The sequence below is a fragment of the Centruroides sculpturatus genome, unplaced genomic scaffold (assembly GCF_000671375.1).
Source record: "Centruroides sculpturatus isolate CEXI.00-Female unplaced genomic scaffold, Cexi_2.0 scaffold150, whole genome shotgun sequence".
Taxonomy (NCBI): domain Eukaryota; kingdom Metazoa; phylum Arthropoda; class Arachnida; order Scorpiones; family Buthidae; genus Centruroides; species Centruroides sculpturatus.
Window position 1 is genome coordinate 765,279 of NW_019384512.1, and position 18,897 is coordinate 784,175.

Sequence of the window (18,897 nt, forward strand, 5' to 3'; positions counted from 1 at the left end):
TGCTCTAGCATGCACCAGAAAGAATAAACGAAAACAGCTACAACGGCCTATGTGCCTTTACATCGACAAGCATAAAGTCAAAGTATCATCCCATCTTAACTATCTTGGTGTCACCCTCGACCCAACCCTAAGCTGGAAGGACCACATAGATGAAAAATGCTGGAAAACTAGACAGAAGGCAAACCTATTTTTACACATTGCAAGGAATACTTGGGGCTTGGGTCCCAAGCATTGTAGAGTGATCTATAGGGGAGCCATCGAACCTGCACTGCTCTACGCTGCCCAGACATGGGGGGACAGGGCCCAACTGCTGCATATAAAGAGGAAACTCCTCTCTGTTCAAAGGAACTTTGCCATAAGGATCTGTGGGGCATACAGGACGGCCCCTACAGACGCCTTACCGGTGATTGCAAATATTCCTATACACCTAAAAATCAAACTCATTACCTGGAACTGGAACATTCAGAACGAAGAAGCCAACACAGAAGCCATAATCAATAAAATGAATAAAGCCCATACTGACTACATCAATAATTGCAAAGACATCCTGAAATTAAAGCACAATTATGGGATAGATAACCTCATATCGAAATCCGAGCAGATCCACCACCCGACCGACTGGGCCTCATTAGCAATGCCACTTGAAACTTACGATCCATCTGCTACCCCAAATTGGCGGATCTTTACGGACGGGGCTAAGAATGACCTCGGCACAGGAGCGGCCTTTGTAGTCCAAGACAACACCAACAAATACATCAAAGAAGAATATCATAAATTAGAAGCCCACTGCTCAAATAACCAAGCCGAGCTATGGGCTATGTTTAAAGCTCTGACAGAAATCACTAAAAACCTCTGAAAATATACAGGAAGCATCTATTTCATTACGGATAGCAGGTACGTGTTAAGTGTCATAGCTGGTACTGCCAAACGCTCCTCCACTGGCATGAATGTCTATTACCTAACGACTAATCTACAAAAACATAGGAAAATCAAATTCGCCTGGGCCCCCGGGCACAGCGGTATTCCTGGTAACGAAACGGCTGATGCCCTCGCCAGGAAGGTTGCCAACCTCCATGTTACCCCTTCTTTGGGAAGGTCCCCATCACTTACATTAACAAACTATTATACAATCAGATCATCGAGGAGTGGCAGAAGGATTGGACAGATTCTCCAACTGGAAGGCTTACTTTCAAATTTATGCCATCTGTTAGGAGTCGTCAACTCCTAAAGCACATCACCCTTCCTATTATCTTACGCAGTGCCTCACTGGGCATGAGAATTTCCCAGCCTACCTCGCTCGGTTTGGCAAAAGTGAAGACAACAAATGTGACTGCAATGACTCTGTCGTTGGGGACGCCCTGCACACTCTCCTAGACTGTCCTCACCACAATATGGAGTGCCAAGGACTCATGGGCTTCTGCCTAACTAATGGGCAAAATTGGCCTCCCAACTTAGACTTTCTATGCAGCAACGTTGGTGCCTTTAACCATCTCAAAAACTTTGTGAACAACTGTAGCACTTACCGGGTCACCCACCCGTCCTCCCCTAGCAGGGGCCCTCTACTGTGTTCTCAATCTCTCCGGTCCATTGTTCATCCCTAATCCACCACATGTGGCTCCAGCCGTCCTGTGACTGTGTTATTGTAATTGTGTCTAACAGCTGTAGGGTATTCTATGTCTAGTTAATGGTTAAAGTTGTTTATTTGTTTGGCTTGTCCAATACCATTTTACTGGACCCCACCCATCGGGATTCTTTTTGTACATCTCTACTCGTCTGGTTTGTATATCTACATCTGTTTCATCAGTGTATAAATATGTACCGTATCTATCAGTATGTATATTGTTATCATCGGCCGGCAAAACAGCACTCTGCTCTGTATATCTATTTGTATTCTAAACAAATACGGTATAAGTCGTATGTATGATCGCAAATTTACCTTCCTTTCTAAACTTTATACTCTCTAGCAATCCCCGCTTCTCCCCCATCTCTCCTCCTCCATGTCTTCTTTCACACTACCCTATCTCCCTTTATTTCACACTCAGTCTCTTTTTCCTTACCTTATCCTTCCATCTCTATAGAGCAAAGTCTGCCGCTAAATGACAGACAACTCTTCTAATCTTTAAATAAAGTAAAGTATATCCTGTAAAATCACCACCTTTCTGTTTGTATCTCCAGTTACATGACACCCTATATACACTATTATATTACGACACACAGACATATGCATATATAAAAAATTATTTAATTAATTTAATTAATTAACCCCTTCGAGCCCACGTTCGAGTCTGACTCGAGCGTGGACCTTAAGGCCATTTTTGAAAAAGCAGTCCTTAAGGCCATTTTGAAAAAATAATTTTTTTTGATGTTTTTTAAGTCTCCAAATTTTTTCAAAAATTTTTTTTCCCGCGGGAAAAAATTTTATCACGATTTTAATGACACATGATTAACAATTAATTGTTTTTTAATGGGAGTTTTTTATCAAATTTCATTCATGGTTCCTAAGTTGTTGTGCATGGATTTTACTTTGGTAAAGTTATTTAAAGCTAGTTTCTGATGTCAAAAACGACCTCCAAAAGTTTTTAAATTTTTTTAATTAATATATTTTATTTTATATAAATTTAATTAATTAGGGGAGGGTCAAAAATCGCAATTAAAATTTTAATTTTTTAAAAATATTTAAAAATATAGGAATAATTCGCNTCAACTTACTAGCCTAAAATCTCCGTAGCGTGTTGCCAGGCGGCAGAAAGCATATATATAATTATAATAAAGTTACAATAAATTAAGTTAATATATAATTATATATACAGTACCTAATTTATATATAATTAATATATAATTATATGTACAGTACCTAATTTATATATAATACTGTACAGACGATAGTAAACTCAATTTACCCGCCTAAATTCTCCGTAGCGTGGCGCTGTACGGTGGAAAGTAGTTCGGCTGCCCGATGACATTTTACTGAATTATAGGAGTTTTTTTACCAGGTTTGTACGGATACCGTCGCAATTTTTTCGCTGTCTTATAGGAATCATAATTATAGGAACCCGTGTTATAGGGGGGTCTACTGTAGCTGCGCAAACCACTTCACAAGATGAAGGAAGACCAGATCCTAAAGACAACTTTCATGTCACATACAACCCGTATCTACAAAAGCTTTACTCTGAGATTGCTAGGAAGAAAAGCATCAGCATTGCATATAGGAGATGTCCTAGTGTATTTGATCTACTCCATAATGCTAAGGGTACTCCCAACCAGGACATGCTATCTGGAGTATATATCAGCCCGCTAAAATATCATAGGTGTGACGAGGATTTAATATACATTGGCTCCACTAAACGCTCATTAGGAGTGAAACTAAAAGAACACAAAGCGGACATACAGCGCAAGAGAGTAACAATCGCTCTAGCTTGTTATGCTACAGATCCTGATATCCAACCAATATTTAACAAAGCCAGGATCATCCACACTATGCCTCATAGGGAGCATTCGCAGTGGATGGAGGGAATTTATATATACAGAGCTGGCCAAGATTACAAATGTACAGTATTAACAATAAAGAGGAGTTATCCCTATCCTTAGCATGACAAATGCTTATATACGACAGATAGAATCTAAAAAATAAAAATTTTTTGCTTCTGAAGAATGCGCATGCTTGTTGATGATGACAGCTGCAGAATGTATCGTTCGATTCAATAATCAAAACTCTTTCAAATTTTTATGTTTTCCATCAAATTTTTTTTGCAATTTACGTTACTCACTTGATTAAGAACCTTATGATGGTTCGAAAACGTTTGTGAGAATTTCTTTTTATTTAAAGTTGCATCGTAAAAGGTTAGTGGATGTAAATTTATAAACAGTTTACATCTTCACTCCACTTAAATTGTCTGTGTTTTACTTTCTTATGAAAAAATAGAAATATTGACCACATAGAAATATCTTCTTAGGTGGGTAATCGTATGTGTTTAACTATCAAATAAATGTTAGTACAGTGTTTCTCAATGGGGGCAATATTGCCCCCATGTGGGCGTTTTTCCATGTTGAGCGGGCAATTACTAACAATTTATATTTTGGGGGCAAAAAACAATTTTATGGGCGATATAGTAAAACATTACATTAAGAATAATTAGATATTTTATTCGTTATATCGTACAATAATTAAACAAATGACGTTATACTAGTCACTATTCTATTCAATGCAGTACGAATTTGGCGTTAGTCTTGGCCCTCATCATCGAAATTTTGTAGTGAAAGGGGCGATATTACGTTGAAGGGGGCGACGATTCGTTAGAGGTTGAGAAACACTGTGTTAGTACTAAGTATTACACAACTTGCATTTAGCAATGTTCTCCTTGTAAGTAAACTAATGAGTGAGAGTTCTATCGTACAGCTTTCAGCCAGTATTAAAAAACCTTTAAAAGGTTTTTTAAAGGTATTAAAAAACCTTTATGAAGATCTTCATGGGGAATTTTTACTCAAAATTTTTTTATGTTTCTAGCAGTTCAAGACTCAAATATTTTAGCTATGAAATCCTGCTCTGAAGTGTGTTCGTTAATTCTTTCCAGTGGTATGCCTTAGGCCTCTGCTTGGCTCAAGGCCAAAAGACTTGAGGCTTACATAAATAACACTAGACAACAATGATTTTGTTTTGAGGTCAAAATCAGCACATTCTTATGTATTTTCATCTGCTGAATTCAAAAATCACTATAAAAATGACTGATTAGCTCTTGCTTTGGAGCAGCAATTCCCAACCAGTGGTCCACAAGAGCTAAAATATGGTCCACAAAAGATTTGAAGCTTTTATTCATTTTAAATTATAATTTAAAATGATTGACGTAATCTAAATAATACAAAATATATGAGAAAGATTTTATAGTAAAATTTGTAAAAAAATGTTTAATTACAAAATAGTGCATCTTCAATTATTTCAAATTTTTGTTGACATTTTTCCTGTAAAACTCCTCAGATCAGCATATAATAAAACTACACTCTATTATAGAATATATATTTATGCAAACATGACAGCCCTCCTTGACTCAATCAATTATGCTGAGATCAATTATGGAAAATATATGGTGATTTAAATGTCATCACTGTACTCTTAGGAATGCAACTAGGGTACACTAAATACTGCTGAATGCAACTGGGATACATTAAATACTGTTGAATGCAACTGGGGTACACTAAATACTGTTGCTTTTTATGTATGTGAGACACTAGGGATATGAAATCACATTACGTTCAAGCAGACTGGCCTACAAGAAATCTTGACTCTACTGAGAAAAATATCGTTGCCGAGCCTCTCGTGGACCCAAAAGATGTTCTTCCCTTCATATCAAGCTGGGTTTTGTCAAAAGATTAAACCAGAAAGGACAGGCATTTAAGTACTTAAGAGACAAATTTCCTAGATTGAGTGATGCAAAGGTTAAGGAAGGTATTTTTGTTGGGCCACAAATTCAAAAACTTATAAAGGATCTCACGTTTGACCAAGTTTTGAAGGGAAAAGAAAAGGAAGCTTGGGAAGCCTTAAAGGGAGGTATTCGTGGATTCTTAGGCAACAAAAGAGTCGATAACTACACTCGGTGACAATACTTCTGGAAAAATATCAACTCAGATGCAACATGTCCCTCAAAATCCATTTTTTCCATTCCCACCCAGACTTTTTCCTTCCTAGTTGTGGAACTGTCAGTGATGAACATGGGGAAAGATTCCACCATAATATTTCTGTATTGGAACAAAGATATCAGGGCCATTGGAATGAAGCAATGCTTGCAGATTACTGCTGGTCTGAGTTGGGATGCAGCAGAACTCACAAGAGGCAAGCCAAAAGAAAACAATCTCATGAAGTCACCACATGATTCTCTTCACACCGAACCACCTGCCAGGTAATATTCTATTAATTTAAAACTCTTAGAATGTTACTGTAATTTAAAAAAATTCAAAAGCACTTTCAATGTTGTTAGCATATGTAATTAAAATGTATCATTTTCTCTTATGCCGTTAAAATCACCTATATACCACAGAAACTAGAGCTAATAAAAATTTTTCTTTGTCATATTAAATTTTCTCACCCCAAAATTAGTAATATTTCACTCATGAAATAAAGGAAACATTCAAAAACATTTTTTTTGTTGTCCAGTGTAATCAAACATTACTACTACCCCCAATACGTTTAAAGCTAGACACCAGCCAAAGATGATGTTCATCAAGAGATGGACCTAAGACCTAACTCTAATACCAAATTGTCTTTTAAATTATTAGTATTATAGACTTGAGGCTTATAGACTTCAAACTCCAGAACTTATGTTTCAAGTGAGTCTGGAATTTTCTGTCCTCGTGCAGACCCAATAGGGAATCCTTAAAGTTGGATAGATCAGTGGTTTCCACTGTCAAGATCAAATGGGATGTTAAATCATTTGATCCTTTTAAGTCTTGTGGGCCTGATTGTATCATTCTAGCTCATCTACAATATGGAGCTGATATTTTGGCTCTTATTCTTTGTCAGATTTGCTGTGCCTGTCTAGCCCTTTAAAATCAACATCCCGAAAAACCTCGGGCAAGTTCCATAGAGTTTCATAAAACTCGGTACTTTCGGCCCTTTCCCAAAATTTTTTTTTTTTTGAATTTTTAAAATGTTTTTTAGGTCCCCAAATTTTTTTAGAATTTTTTGTCTGCGCGAAAAAATTTTATCGCGATTTTAATGAGCCTTTGTTAAGGCTCAATTGTTTTTCAATGGGAGTTTTTTATCAAATTTATTTCATGGTTCCTAAGTTGTAGCGCACGGATTTTTTTTCGGTAAAGTTATTAAAAGCTGCTTTTTGATGTCAAAAACGACCTCCGATAGTTTTTTAATTTTTTTAATTAATATATTTTATTTTATATTAATTTAATTAATTAGGGGGGTCGGAAATCGCAATTAAAATTTCAATTTTTTAAAAACATTTAAAAATATACGATTAATTCACCTTCACCCTACTTTAAACCCTTGTCCTCCTAAGACGTTTATGAGAATGTTCCGGGAAATCCGACTCCAGCTGTGTTCAAGGTCACCCAGCTGTGTAAACAATAACTCATCGGTGTTATATTTCACAGAAAGACGAGACAAAGGAAAATAAAGTTTGAAGCTTTTTCTTCAAAATTAACACATTTTTTTCGCTTTTTTTCAGTTTAAAGTATTTTTTATGTTTAATTAAACATTAGCATTAAAAATTACGGTGTATGCTCCGGCGTATTTTTACACCGGTGGTAAAGAAAGGGCTAGTATTCAGTTGTGCTTCTGGCCTGGTGATCGGTTAATGTTGTCTTTATTCATAAGCCTGGCAAGAAATCTTATTCGTGATGATAAGGCATACATGTAACATGTTTTATCAAAGGCCACTCAAACAACATTGTCATAAGCAAAGACCACACAAAAGGGCCATTTTGCACAAATCCTTTTGAATCATGTAGTTATGTTCCTTTAGTCTAATATTCAATGATCTGTGGATCTCCAGTATTAATCATCATTGGAACTATTCACAGGACATTGTGGTAGTTGGAGTCCACTGACTTTTCAGTACAAAACGACAACTGGGAACTTTTACAAGAATCTTCTTTAGAACAGCACTGAAGTCAATACCCTACTGTATTCCTCCCTGATATTTTCACAAACGCAGTAGTCCATGTGCAATACATGTCACATAGTTCAAATTGGGGTGCATGATCTTTCTTCAGTTATTGAAAAGCCAAAAGCATATAGTGTGCTTGATCGCTCACCATAGCCCAACTTTTTTTATATTGTAAGTTCCCTGGCCATAGCTTCATGCATGAATCATTGAATGATTGCATTACTATGCAGGCATTTCTCTTCTCAAAAAAGCATGAGTTTCACCCATTTGCCACCACAGAAACACCAGCACATTCAAAATATACTGTATCTTCACAGGTCTTTGGTAGTTTCATCTAACATGAATCCATTTCATATTTGCCAACCACCTCTTTTATTTTCTTAAAGCTAATTTATTATAAGAATTTCATCATGTTATTTTTTCTAACCTGGTGCTCTCACCAGTGCCGATCTTTGCATGTACATCTCAAGGAATGATTTAAATGTAGATTGTTTACCTTGTGGACAGGAATTTCTATTTGGAGTCATGCCACGCACTGAACTAACTCAATGACTGCTGCTTTTCAGATCCTGAAATGAGGACATGTATCAAGGTAGTTTGCTTAGCTTTTGACTTGTGAAGTTCAACATTCTTTGCTTGCTGTACAGGATGAGTTGGTTTATTTGGTCTCTTTGATGCTTCTCATCAATTGCGATATTTACATCATTGAAGTGGACATTGAAGAATGAGACCATCAATTTCAATGAACTGCATCTTGAATTCTTTTGAAAGTGCATACAACTTTTCCTTCTTAATCTTTGGCATGTTCTTATTGTGAACAATGGATTCTGATTCAGACTGATATAACACTAACACAACCAATTATATAGAGCAATTATCCATCACAGAGTCCAAGGCCAGAATGAAATGCTCTCTTTTTCTAAGCCTTCTTTATATACTGGGCATGGGCCTCAGAGAACTGGTGAATAGAGCACTACTGTTTTGTCAAAGTTTGTTTTCTCTTGAAGGTGTTTGCTACATTACAATGAGAATTATTGGAGCTACAAAGATTGTAAATATACCATTTTATAGCTCTCAATCTACTCTACAAAATAATGATATGAGATTTTACGTAGTTGCTAAAGAGTGAAAATAATTTATTGGGCAGCAATTTGAAAAAATTGTAGACCTATAAATTCTTACTGTCATCTATCTGTCCTTCCTTAATCTTGAGAATGAAGTTAGTTAGATGAAAGATGAGACCTGATATAAAAACCTCAGAGGAGGAGGCCCTGATTAACTATATAAGAATTTCTGATACAAACTAGAAGATGTGTTATTTCAATTCAAAAATTTTCCCCTGAAAGCTGTTAGCTAGATGACCAGCACAACTCTATTGTTAAAGGAAAAATATGATGTACAGGGCCAAGTCACTACTAATTTGAGGTGGAGAGCATATATTTTAAATTTAAAAAGTTTAATTATTTAATTTAAAATATATAAAACATATGAATAAAAATTGCAGCCCAGCATTGTGACAATATCACAGTAAGTAGTTGCTCGTTTTATGTATTTTTCTGTCTGATCATTTAGAAACACAGAAAAATGAGGAAAAAGGCATTGAAGTGTTAAAGAGGAGAGAAAAAAATGTGCTAATCTTGTGTTCGTTTTGCTTTATTTCATGTTCCAAAATATATACAGTAGACCACCCTATAACACGGGTTCCTATAACGCGGTGAAAAAATTGCGACAGTATTCATATAAAGACGCTAAAAGGGATGCGTAAAACACGTTAAAACGTCATCACCAACTCGTCATCGCAGACGAGCAGCCGAACTACTTTCCGCCGTCCAGCGCCACGCTACGGAGAGTTTAGGTGGGTAAGTTGAATTTACTATCGTCTGTACATTATTATATATAAATTATATATAAATTAGGTACTGTATATATAATTATATATTAACTTAATTTATTGTAACTTTATTATAATTATATATATACTTTCCGCCATCCAGTGCCACGCTACAGAGAGTTTAGGCGAGTAAGTTGAGTTTACTATCGTCTGTACAGTATGTAAATTAGGTACCGTAAGTCTAATATAGAACTGTAATTTTATACATTTCTTATTCAACATTTTTTAAAACATTTCTTAAAATAAACATTTCTTATTCAACAGCCATAAAAATTATTTCTATTAATGATGTCTCCAAAGTTCAATGAATTTTTCGCAGAAAAATAACATCAGAAATCGCGGCCACCGTTTGGTGCGCTGCTCCACGACGAACATAAGCTTAAGCAATGGCAACATCGAACGGTGCACACTTGGTAAGTAATCCTACAATTTTTTGTTTATAACACAGTTTATACGGATTATTCCCAAAAAATTATACGTATTTTGGAAATGTTAAGTCGAATTAGTCTAGAATCAATTAATTTTATGGAAGAAAACCTTTCAAACAGCCGTAGTCTGTAAACTTCACACGTGTTGGGCTGCAATTGGCCCATGTATTTAAGGATTCCTACAATGCGAAATTCATATAACGAGGAACATATCTACCGTGTTATAGGGGGGTCTACTGTATCTTGAACTAGCCATATGAAAACAGCTGTATTTTTGGAAAGATGCTGCACCTGCAAATCCTTTTTCTAGTTATAACAAAGCATTTTATAATGGAAAATACCATTGCAAAAGTTTATCATCATCTTTTCTTTTGATTACAGAATGATTACAAAATACATAAGAATTTATATATAATAAATTAACCCCAAGTTTTCTAATACTCTAAATCTATTTTATTTAAGTGCACAAACTTTAAATTAAGTAATACATTTCTATCTGGTGGTCCAAAAGTGCAAGAAAAGTTGTTTTTAATTTAAACTTTGTGATTCCAATAAAGCAGATTTTAGATTTTACTTTAGAATTTGTTTCATTTCACTTTATCTAATGAATGACTAGGCATATTGCATCATAAGAACAAACTGAGTTCATGATAAATTCATTTTTATACCTACTTTTCATTTAAGTCTGCTTTATTCTTCTTTATCAAAAATAATAAATGTTTGTTCTTGAAATTAAAAAAGTAAATCTATACTACATCATCATTACACAATTTATGTTTAAACATTCAAATATTCAATAAATAATTTTTATAAACAAAAAAATAAAGAAGAATACTATATTTTAGTGTTAAATTTAATGGTACACACTAATATAATATTAGAAATTAACAAATAAATTACAATAACTTAAAATGTCTATTTGGATAAATTAAATGCTAAACTATAAGATAAGGACACAGGCATATGATTTAATACATTACAAGAACTTTTGATAAATCAATTTACCTTTGTCAGATATTAACTGAACAGGACACAAAACAAGTGTTCTATTCTATTTTTACATGAAGATAAGTTGATTTATTAGAAGTTCTTGTAAATTTTTGTTCATTTCTAATACAATAGAGCCTCGAAAACTCGGCACTCGATAACCCGGCACTCCGGATAACTCGGCCACACCCTGGCAGGGCAAAAAAATCCTTAGTTAATTAATTTTCATTATAGACAGCTTTATGCCTCATAAAGTATTTTTCTGGGGTCTGTCTTATCAGGTAAATTACTGTACACAGTGTATTCATTAATTTTCATTTTCATGTAGTAAAGGCTCTATGCCTTCATAAAGGTCGTACTTTTCCTTTGTTTAAGGGTATTTGGTCAGTTTATTCTCTGTTGTATTCTCAAGTAAACAATAAATACAAATACGGTACAGTATTTTCTGAGGAAACACTCATACTTAGTTTTTTTAACCCCATTTCCGATAACCCGGCATTTTCACAAACTCGGCCACCCTTCGGTCCACATTAGGCCGAGTTTTCGAGGCTCTACTGTATTGTATTAGAGTATACCATTGAATTTAACACTAAGTAATATAACAAACAATATAACACTAGTATTATTATTTATTTCAATTAGATTTTTTGACATATTTGTCCTTTGTATATATATTTTTATTTACTGCTACTAGTTCTTCCAAATACTTATTAACAATATACAATATTTCATAATAAAAGCATTAATTAAACAAAGATAATGAAAACTTTTTAAGTACAGAAACAGATGTAACTTGTTTATACAGTTAACTGGAATAAAATTTATAAGTACATACATAGATGATATATTAATAATTTATGATAAAAATATGTAGAATCCACAAATAGTAAAATTTGCTAACAAACTAGATTCTGATTTAAAATTTGAATATGAATTAGAAAATAAAAATAGAATTAATTACTTAGATATAATAAAATTATGACTGGAAAATAGTAAAAAATTAGAACATACAAAAAAAATAAATCCATCATATATAAGAAAGAATAATTTTATTACAGCATTAGTCAAAATTTGGACAAGGATCACAGATCAACAGACAGGTTAAAAAAACATCAGCTAAAGCATAAATTTTTACTTGAGGATATCCAAATAATTATTAAATAACTGGATAAAAAGAGAGTAACAAAAATAAATATAATGTAAAATTCAAAAGTACTAAAAATAAATATATGCCTTTCCCTTATATACAAGGTTTATTTGAAAAATATAAAAATTATTTTAATAAACTTAACATAACACTGGCCACAAATGTAAAAAATACAATTAATTTAAATATAAAATGTAATAAATTAAAAAAATAAACAATTTAAGTATTTCAGGAATAGTTTAAAAGTTAAACTGTACTTGTAAAGAAAAAGTATATTATGTAGGAGACACAAAAAGAGTATGAGACAGTCACAAGATTAAAATATTGTCAATCTCCATGGATGGCATATTGTGAAAAAATAAAATAAATAAGTATATTATTGATAGACATAACATAACAATTCTGCATAAAAAGACTTATATCTGAGAACATTTAAAGAATGTCATGATAATTCATAGTAAAAATATTAATTTAATTAATGGAATGGTGATTGATGAAATTTGGCATGATGTCATAGTTAACNAGTACAGAAACAGATGTAACTTGTTTATACAGTTAACTGGAATAAAATTTATAAGTACATACATAGATGATATATTAATAATTTATGATAAAAATATGTAGAATCCACAAATAGTAAAATTTGCTAACAAACTAGATTCTGATTTAAAATTTGAATATGAATTAGAAAATAAAAATAGAATTAATTACTTAGATATAATAAAATTATGACTGGAAAATAGTAAAAAATTAGAACATACAAAAAAAATAAATCCATCATATATAAGAAAGAATAATTTTATTACAGCATTAGTCAAAATTTGGACAAGGATCACAGATCAACAGACAGGTTAAAAAAACATCAGCTAAAGCATAAATTTTTACTTGAGGATATCCAAATAATTATTAAATAACTGGATAAAAAGAGAGTAACAAAAATAAATATAATGTAAAATTCAAAAGTACTAAAAATAAATATATGCCTTTCCCTTATATACAAGGTTTATTTGAAAAATATAAAAATTATTTTAATAAACTTAACATAACACTGGCCACAAATGTAAAAAATACAATTAATTTAAATATAAAATGTAATAAATTAAAAAAATAAACAATTTAAGTATTTCAGGAATAGTTTAAAAGTTAAACTGTACTTGTAAAGAAAAAGTATATTATGTAGGAGACACAAAAAGAGTATGAGACAGTCACAAGATTAAAATATTGTCAATCTCCATGGATGGCATATTGTGAAAAAATAAAATAAATAAGTATATTATTGATAGACATAACATAACAATTCTGCATAAAAAGACTTATATCTGAGAACATTTAAAGAATGTCATGATAATTCATAGTAAAAATATTAATTTAATTAATGGAATGGTGATTGATGAAATTTGGCATGATGTCATAGTTAACCATAAAAAATATTGTACATAAGAGACAAGAAAACAAAAACACAGTGGTTTCATGTTATCATATGGTTTTTTCTTATCTTTTCATAGTTTTAGATGATATATTTAGGCCTATGTATATTTTTTTTTAATTTTGTAGACTGAGAAGGGATTGAAAAAAATCAATTCAAAATATATTGTTGAATAAAGGTAATAAGAATTAAGTGTCTTGGTCTCTGATCAATATGGATTGCTGAAAAAAAAACACAATTAAAACTCACTAGTCCAAAATTACAACAAAGGGAATTTATATTAATTAAACACTTTCTTCTTTTAAATTTTTTCATATATCAGTAATAATGACTGCTAGTAACCAACTATTAGATTATCAAACAACTTTTAAGTCATTAATTTAAACAAAGCAATAGGCAAACAAACAGGTTTAATCATTACAACAATTTGGCCTCCTAATCTAGCACAGTTTCATTACATTATACTATATTATTCATAGAAAACACAGATTCACAAGGATATGAAACTAAAAATAAATTCTGAAACGTAGATCCTATTCACAAGTTTAAAGATTACTATTGAGTAAACAAAAGCATGGTTAATTAAGCCTACAAACCTGAAACTAAGTGAATCATCTGATATTTAATATTACATTTCCAAATCTGTTCTATGATTTATGTGAATATGATATTTTATGTATAATTTTAGATTTAAATCTGTATTTTATTTTTAAAAATCATGTAAAACTACAAAAACAGTAGTTAATACATTAAACTTTTAGTAGAAGTTATAGTACATAAGCCTATATACAGTGCATATACAGATAATGGCCCAAAAGTAACTTCTATCAAAATTTAATTAGAATAAATTAATAACATTTCATATAAATTGAACATACTGATTTATAAGATTCATTTCTTATCAAATTTATTGATATTTTAATTAGTTAAATCTAACAATAAAGAATTTTAATTAAAAGACACTTTTAAAAATTAATATATATTTATATATACTTATGTCTATTGTCTTTATTACTAACCTGAGTATTGTCTATGGTTTCGACATCGGAGTCAATTATAATCGTTCGGCGAAATGTCGAGAAAAATAAAATAAAAATTATTTTTTTAACGAAGTCTTTTTTTTAAATACATGAACATCAATGACCGCCATTTCTATATCTCTCGGTGGAGATCATCATTGACGTGATATAAAAAGAACGTAAGAGGGCGCTTCTTGTCATGAAGGAATTTAATTTTAGTTACTGTATTTATAAATCATATATTATCTGATTTTCGAAATTACATTACGACATTCTGTTATGTAATTTTAAAAATTTCACAGTTTATTTTTAGAATTACAGTTTTTAAATTAGCAAACGTGATAAATTAATATTTGTATTTATAATTGTTAAGTCAAATAAAAAGTTTAAATTTATTCGATAAATAAGAAAATATATATGAATGATTTATTTCAGGCTAAACCATACAGAGAAGCATTTAAGTGGTCTGCGCATAGAACAGATGAAAAAATTATGAATAAAGGACAAATTGTTCTAGAAAGGACGTTATCAGTGTGTTCATGTAGACAGGGCCGGCCATCGGGGGGTGCGGCGGATGCTGTGCACCGGGGCCCCGGGATTGAGGGGGCCCTAGCATTGTCAAGAATGCACAAGAAAACTCGACAATATTCCTATCGTTGTCAGTATGACGAAAAGTACATTTTATCGTAAACATTATTATTGTAATCTCTGAATTTCGACAATCTTCAAACTAATTCTCGGTGATGCGAATGTTTAGTTTTTGTTATTTGATTCGGGAAACTCCCGAGGATCCCCACCTAAATTCGACTTTATAAAAAAAAAATCTCAATACCATATAGCCCGCGTTAAGAAATGAAAATAATACTGTGGCCGTCGGCCATATAAAATTATATGTATATTTGCATATAGTCGTAGTTTTAAGTAAATACGACTCTGTTCTAATGTATCATATAAACAGAATAAAAAATTCGAAAAATAGAATTGTGCATCATTTAGCACATAGATCACAAGAACAAATTATTTCTGCGTTAGGAGATGAAGTCCTTAACAAAATTAAAGACGATATAAAAGCAGCCACATACTATAGTATCCAAATGGATTGTACTCCTGATATTTCCCATAAGGAACAAACTTCAATTATTATTAGGTATGTAAATTTTGAAGAGAAAAGATTAATTATAAATGAGTCATTTATAAAGTTTATTGAAGCAACTGATGTGACTGAAGAAGGACTAGCAAAAACTCTATTGAAAACATTAAGTGAGCTTGATTTAGATATTATGAATTGTAGAGGGCAGGGATACGACAACGGTAGCAACATGAAAGGGAAATATAAAGGTGTACTGTACAATCTAGAATAATTGCTCTAAACCCTCACGCAATATATGTGCCTTGCCTATCACACTCTTTTAATTTATTAATTTGTGATGCAGTATATATTGTAAAAATTTTTTTGGGATATTGCAACGTTTATATTGCTTATTTTCTGCATCTACAAAGAGATGGGAAATTCTACAAAAGCATTTAAACATTACTCTTAAACCATTATGTGACACTCGTTGGGAAGCCAAAATAGATTCGGTTAAAGCAGTGTATATGTTACTGTGAAAGACCGAAATTAGAGAATGTCGATATTCTCCGGTAAATGTCGACACATACAAAATACGTCGGTGAAAGACCGAATATTTGGTTATATTATTAAACATTCGAACAATCGCCGGTGTATGTCGACGAGCACAGATAAGCTTTGGTGGAGGTCGAAACGACACCCGAAAAGCCGATGTCGACAGAGAGGCGGCAGTCTGTGGCCAAATCCTTTGTGGATAGTCGGAGGTAGGACAAGGTCGTACCTCTTTTCCTGGCAACGGTTTGGTGGAAATCGCCCACTTTGTCACTGGATGGAGTTTTTGTTCTTTTGATCCCGTGAGGTGGGGATCGGTTAGTCAGGTCGAGTGGCGGAGGATGAGAGGGTTCGTCGGTAAGGCGTCGGCGATATCCGAATAAAAGACACCATTAACAGATCAGTTCGTAATCACGTAATTACGTAATCAGGTTGTAATTTGTAAAGAAAAGTTACTTTTCATAGATGAGATTTCTTCTCAAGAAATATCGCTGAGTAAAGCAGCTACAGCTAAATCGAAAGTAGAGGGTAAGGCTATACAGTAGACTCTCCTATAACACTGTAGATATTTCCGTGTTATATGAATTCCATGTTGTACGAGTCACTTAGATTTTACAAATACGTGAGCCGTTCACAGCCCGACACACGTATTTGTAAAATCTAAGTGACCCCTACAGTGTTATAGGGGTCTACTGTACACGCTGTCATTGCAAAAAGAAGTGTTCCACGAATAAATGCAGTTGTAAAAGCGAGGGACTCAAAGTGCCATAACAGTTTAAGTTATTGCAATAAATAAGATTGTACAACGTCAATCACATAATTTATGTGTAAGTTTATTATTGTATTATATTCTTTAATGATTTAGAACGTACTGTTCGTTTTAGGTTCAACAGTTTATTTACATGTGCCGTTACTTAAGCTTTCTCCTATTTTGACATATTAACGTAATAAAAATATTTTTATTGAGCATTCACCATCAGTGCATGCTGAATGTCGACATTTGCCGGTGTAAGTGAGAAATGATTATATTTAGCAAATATTTCGTACATACACGAAACGACTGTGTGAATGTTGACATTCGCCAGATATCGGTCATTCACAGTAACATATACACAGTTTGAACAAACTTGTAATGCCCTAGAAGAATTTATTTATGTAAGTAACGATAATACAGCGGTATCCGAAGCTAAAAGTCTATTGGATTCAATACAAGAAATGCCATTTATTTTATGTTTAATAGTATGGTTTGCAATGTTGTGTAAAATCAACGCTATCAATATTATTTCAAGCAAAAACAATTATTCTTGAGTCGGCTTTTAATTTAGTCAATAAAATTAAAACTGAAATCCAAAATTTAACACATTTTTAGACGAAGTAAAAGTGCTAGCACGTAATTTGAATATTTCAGAACATTTTCCTGAAAAAGGAAAAGGTTATACAGTATTCCGAAATAGCAGGTGAAGCTTTAGAAAACCCGGTAGAGGAATTTTAGATGTTATTTTTTTAACACTCTAATTGATACTGTTATTGTACAAATAGAAGATAGATTTAAAAGTATACCAAATATTATTTCTGATTTCAAATTAATCACTGATATGAAAACCTTAGAAAAACATGAATTAGAAAAATGTTCCATTATAACAAAGATATAGATGAAAACCTAATCCAGGAAATTGGTTTGCTACGGGATTTGATTTTGAATGAAAGGGATGTAAATAACGCACAACGCATACTAAATAATAATTATAATGAGTTATTTCTAAATGTATTAAAACTTTTCTTTGCGTTGCCAGTTACTATAGCAAGTGCTGAGCGCTCTTTCGGCAAATTAAAATTAATAAAGAATTATCTTCGATCCAGCATGTGTGCAGAAGGCTTAATGCATTTGCTATATTAAGCATCGAAAAAGAAATTTCAAAAATTATAATTTTCCTGAAGTAATTCGTGTATTAGCGAGAACAAAATCACGCTTTAAATAAACATGCATTAATATATGTTCGTGTTTGTAATTTTTTTTATTTTACAAAAAATGTAGGGCCCAAATAGTTTCTTGCACCCGGGCCCCTTCATAGAGAAGGCCGGCCCTGCATGTAGTGATAGATTATGTAACCCTTTCCAAAAATGTTTCCTTCTTAAAACTGACAGTGGGCGAGCCATTTTACTAAATGAGCGGAAATGAAATTCTAGCGGAAGAAATAAAGATTGTTTTGGGGGTCGTTCAGAAATCTTCTGTATCTTTCCTGTAGTATTATGGTTTTGAAGAACAACTTAACTCAGTCTTAGTTTATTCATGGGCGTAGCCAGAGTTTTGTTATGGGGCCTAGTAGAGGCCAACCTGACACAAAATTGAATTATTTCAAATTATTGTTCATCAAAATGAAATTTCCATAAGAATCGACAATAATTTAACACACATAAAATATGAAACTTTCTTTAATCATACGTTCTCGTAACATTAATATCAAACTCTAGCAATGCCTTAAACAAAAATTAACCAATCAATTATTTTTTTACCATTCTTATAGTTCACCGTCTTTAATCTAGATATAGATAGACCAGGAGTAACCAACAGTTTTTTCCTCCGGGCCGAATTGGAAAGAAAACTTTTCACTGCCCGAACCAGAGGCGACCCTAACAAGATTTTCAGGTGATGCAAGAACCTATTATGGCGTCACTCCGTAGAGACTAAACTGTACATAGAGATTACAGATACACTTTTCACATTAGGCACAAAAAACCGTTGACTTTTTCTTTTTTTTTTAGGA

General features: G+C 32.7%; 1 protein-coding gene across 1 annotated transcript in view; it reads right to left on the reverse strand.

Annotated features, from left to right (window-relative positions):
* LOC111622468 (ras association domain-containing protein 8-like) overlaps positions 1-14,692 on the reverse strand; it is an 84,914-nt gene extending 70,222 nt beyond the window's left edge. The window contains exon 1 of the mRNA XM_023364850.1: positions 14,512-14,692. The gene's annotated coding sequence lies outside the window, so the exon portion shown is untranslated. The remainder of the gene's footprint in view (positions 1-14,511) is intronic.
* Positions 14,693-18,897: the final 4,205 nt, after the last annotated feature.